This window comes from Schistocerca americana, chromosome 1 (genome assembly GCF_021461395.2).
Source record: "Schistocerca americana isolate TAMUIC-IGC-003095 chromosome 1, iqSchAmer2.1, whole genome shotgun sequence".
Lineage (NCBI taxonomy): Eukaryota > Metazoa > Arthropoda > Insecta > Orthoptera > Acrididae > Schistocerca > Schistocerca americana.
Window position 1 is genome coordinate 221,541,030 of NC_060119.1, and position 5,079 is coordinate 221,546,108.

The following is a 5,079-nucleotide window of genomic DNA, read 5'->3' on the forward strand; positions in this document are numbered from 1 at the left end:
TTGGCTATGCAGCGTTTTGATGACGACGCACAGCTTCAAGAAGAGGTAACCGCGTGGTTGAAGGCGCAGGCGGCCGAATTTTACGACGAAGGAATTTCCAAGCTCGTCCATCGCTACGATAAGTGCCTTAATTTAAATGGCAACTATGTAGAAACGTAGTATTTAGGTGTGGCTTTCATCTGTATATAATAAAAAAAAATTCCAATAATTTATTTATTTTTAATTCCAAAACGTAATGTACTTTGTGGATAACCCTCGTATTATTGTTTTATCGAATAAAACTTTTATCAGTGAATGTATATACTTTAAAGATAGTAATTTCAATCAGTCTGGGAACGTTGTAAGTGGGCCGTTGGCTTGTACCTGCGTTAGTTGCAGGTTTAGATCGGTGTTTATGACTGGACAAACCGTGGTACCCAGCGTGTTCCCTGCAATCGCGAGACCGACAGCCCTCTAGCTAGTCAAGAGTTTCAGCTTCATCTAAGGGGCGTTTTATATTAATTAGTGGTATTAAGCTCAGTCTCATCAGTTATTTACCAGCCCTCCACTCCCAACCGCGAAAAATCCTGCACAACAGTATGCATATGCATTGTTGTCTCATATGAAACAAAAATGTGCTTTGTATATTTGAGGCTCTACGTGAGGATAGGTTAAAGAAAGGCAAAACTATGTTTATGGTATTTGCAAACTTAGAGAAGGCTTTTGACAGTGTTGACTGGAACACTCTTTTTCAAATTCTAAAGGTGGCAGAGGTAAAACACTGGGAGCGAAAGGCTATTTATAATATTTGCAGAAACCAGGTGGCAGTTATAAGAGTCGAGAGGCACTAAAGGGAAGCAGTGGTTGAGAAGGGAACGAGACATGGTTGTAGCCTACCCCCAACGTTATTCAATCTGTATATTGAGCAAGCAGTAAAGGATACAAAAGAAAATTTGGATTAGGAACTACGGTCCAGGGAGAAGAAATAAAAACTTTGAGGTTCGCCGATGACATTGTAATTCTGTCAGAGACAGGAAAGGACTTGGAAGAACAGTTGAATGTAATGGACAGTGTCTTGAAAGGACGATATAAGATGAACATCAACAAAAGCAAAACGAGGATAATGGAATATAGTCGAATTAAATCAGGTGATGCTGGGAGAATTAGATTAAGAAATGAGACACTTAAAGTAGTAAATGAGATTTGTTATTTGGGAAGCAAAATAACGGATGATGGTCAAAGTAGGGAGGATATAAAATGTAGACTGGTAGTTGCAAAAAACAGCGTTTCTGAAGAAGAGAAATTTGTTAACATCGAGTACAGATTTAAGTGTCAGGAAGTCCCTTGAAAGTATTTGTATGTAGTATAGCGATGTATGGAAGTGAAACATGGACGATAAACAGTTTAGACAATAAGAGAATAGAAGCTTTTGAAATGTGGTGCTACACAAAAATGCTGAAGATTAGATGGGTAGATCGCGTAACTAACGAGGAGCTACTTAATAAAATTGGGGAGAAGACCAGTTTGTGGTACAACCTGACTAAAAGAAGGAATCGGTTGGTAGGACACTTTCTGAGGCATCAAGGGATCAATTTAGTGCTGGAGGGCAGCGTGGAGGGTAAAAATCGTAGAGGGAGACCAAGAGATGAATACGGCAAGCAGATTCAGAGCGTTGTATGTTGCAGTAGTTACTCGGAGATGAAGTGGCTTGCACAGGATAGAGTAGCGTGGAAAGTTGCATCAAAGCAGTCTTTGGACTGAAGACCACAACAAAAATATGTGACACAGAGAGGGTTCCTTTAATTTCCGAAGGTTGTGGAGTAAACAGCTTTGCTGTGCTTCGAAGAAACTACAGGAAAACAAGAAGTAGTTTACATTTTCTTTTTCCTTCCTAGAACAGTCGCAGAAAGGGCTGCCCTTTATGCCTGTCCGTTGTAAGTTGGAAGGAGTTGAACTACTAAGGTTAAACGTCTTTCCTCTTGGTCCTACATTATATTACACAGAAATATGCTCACCTACGATTTATGTAAATGCTAATTTCTAGCGCACAAGGCAAACTATTTCAAATGTATGTAAACAGTGAACAGCATCTGTGGAAACATGTAAACAATGGACTGACTGTTTTCCACGAAGCTATTTACATCAGTTTATTGTAGGTTAAGCAGAATCCTGCTGCTCTCGCTGCTTCCTGGAGTCCCTTGGTGTGACCTTTCTGTGTCAGTTGCGCGCTTCTTCCTCTCTCGCACTGTGGTGCAGCAGGTCTGGTCACCTCGTTGTCGGCCGCCAGCGCACCTGGTTTCCCACGCCACTAGCGTGTCGGTTTTCAGATTCCCGCGTCACCGCGAAGAATCTTGTCGCCGTTCGGCGGAATCGTTCCTTCAGCGTCGGAATTGCGGCAGTCTGGTGAAGTTCCCTGGTGGGGTAATCTCGGGAAAGGTGCAACGCCAGCCTGAGAGCCTTGTTCTGCACCGTTTGCAGCATCTTCGGTGACGAACCGACAGCATTTCCCTACACCATTTCACCGTACTCCAGCACTGACGTGATAGAGCCATCAGGTACATTGAGATGCCGCAGTGTGAGGACTGTATCGTGGTGGGGGTGAGCCGGCGCTTTAACATAGAGATGGGGCCCCTCCACGTCCGCACCAACATGGTGACCAAACCAAAAGTTCTACTGTCACCTCCGTCAACATGTTAGTTATCTAGCAAGTGGATCACAGGATGCTGGGCTGTGATGTTGTCCGTGCGTCTGGATAAGACTACGCATTAACACGGTCCATCAGGTGATAGATAGTGGACGAAACGCGAGTGAGGGTAGCGATTTCAAGAGCAGAGGAAAACAGTGCCAAGGCTCGTGCCGTGGGAAAAAAAAACTCTGCGACGGTGGGATGGATAGTAAGAGCAGTAGTGGCTTACTAGCTGCGATAGTTCATGCAAGGTTGGATTTGTTAGTATGGGTATCATGCATCATTACGGTGGCAAGCGATGGCGATGTATCCCAGCTGCTGCAGCCGCTACATTCCTGGAACAGGCGCTTTACTGCTCACCTCCTGTACATGCACCTTCCCCTTCAGACATTTTCCTTACAGCCGGCACATACAGGGTGCGGCAGCGTTCATAGTACCATGTTAAAAACACACCATCAGTCAGTAACTGTAATTTATTTATTACCTCTTACTTCAATTAATAGTTAAAGGTATCCCATTTACTAATGTGTAAGTCATTGTCCATTGCGTGGATTACTTTTTGATTATGATTCCTGTCAAATGATGGCCAGTCTGCACAGCACATTCGTCTAGGCGGCGTTGGAAGCTTTCCTTAACTCGGCGTAACGTATTCCCTGGTACATTGCCGACGGCAGTTCTGATGCGATCCTTCCAACTCAGGAATGGTGGCACAACGTGGTCGGAACCCTTCTCGCTTCAGGTAAACCCAAAGGAAAAAGTCTGCACATGAAAGGTCAGGTGAGCGAGGCGGCCAGGAAATGTCACCAAAACGGGAAATTAATCAACCGCGAAATGTCTCTAGCAAGAAATCCATGCAAATTCTGGCCACCATTCATGAGTTAAGGATCGCATCAGAACTGCTGCCGGCAATGTCCCGGGGAATACGTTACGCCGAGTTATGGAAAGCTTCCAATGCCGCCTAGATGAATGTGTTGTGTAGAGGGGGCATCATTTGACAGGAGTCATATTCAAAAAGTAATCCATGCAATGGACAATGACTTACACATTAGTAAATTGCATACCCGTAACTATTAATTGACATAAAAGGTAATAAATAAATTACTGTTTCTGACTGATGGTATGTTTTTAATATCCTACTATGAACGCTGCCGCACCCTGTAATATAAAAGAAAAATTAATGAATTCAGACCACAGTAATTACTAGTTTAATTTAGACAGAACTGAAATGGAGTGGGGAATGGTCGGGACCGTTCTTCAGCGTATTGTGCTGCGTACCAGGCATACTTGGGTAAATTCGTATAATGCGGTGACGCAAGCCGACAGTGCGGAAATGACTGAAGTTTGAGAATACTGTTCCGCTAATAAACCTGAAATAACAAACACCTGACGGAAGTTATACTACCACAAACTTTTCAGACAAATGCTGTAGAGTCTTGAAGTTTTTTTATTTTCATTTATTCATTTATTTTTAATCCAGAGGCTGAATCACACAATTAATTCAGGGTGGAAACCGTACTATATTAACAGTCTTTTCGCTGTCGTAAAAACAGAAGTGTCGTTAGGTCCGGGTCATGAGTTCAACAAAAGCAGTGAATTGTTTTCTGCACATGGTAAGAAGACATTTCGGATGTTACAATGAAACTGTTCTCTCCCATTTTTACGGATTTTGCAACGTCAATCACAAGATTTTTGCGAGTAATTAGCACTTTCTTTTTCATTTTTTGTCCTAATTTGCCTTGATGTTCCTGAGTAATCCACTGATATTTATCACTAAACTAAAACTAAACTCCTACCAAACAGGCCTTGAAGGCCTATCAGTACCGACCGGCCGCCGTGTCATCCTCAGACCACAGGCGTCACTGGATGCGGATATGGACGGGCATGTGGTCAGCACACCGCTCTCCGGCCGTATGTCAGTTTCCAAGACCGGAGCCGCTACTTCTCAATCAAGTATCTCCTCAGTTTGTCTCACAAGGGCTGAGTGTACTCCGCTTGCCAACAGCGCTTGGCAGACCGGATGGTCACCCATCCAAGTGCTAGCCCAGCCCGACAGCGCTTAACTTCGATGATCTGACGGGAACCGGTGTTAACACTGGGGCAAGGCCGTTGGCGATATTTATCACTGGCGTTGTTTTAAACGAATGTGTCTTAGCGGGAGACAGTTGGGTTGGGATCCCGCCGCTGTTCAGGTCGTCTCCAGACACGTCTCTGGTCTGGAATTTCATTGACTGGAGTAGCATTGTCTTCAGTGACGAGTCCCAATTCGAAATGAGACCCGATGATCAGCGAAGACGTGTCTGGAATCGCCGCGGGCAGAGGTGAGTTACCAACCTCAATGTCGCCCGCGATGCGGCGCGAGTGATGGTCTGGGGTGTCATTTCTTTTCATAGCAGGACACTTTTGATTTTCATCCG

General features: G+C 44.2%; 1 pseudogene; it reads right to left on the reverse strand.

The window, feature by feature from the left end:
* Window positions 1-4,658: 4,658 nt before the first annotated feature.
* LOC124557945 lies at window positions 4,659-4,776 on the reverse strand (annotated as a pseudogene).
* Window positions 4,777-5,079: the final 303 nt, after the last annotated feature.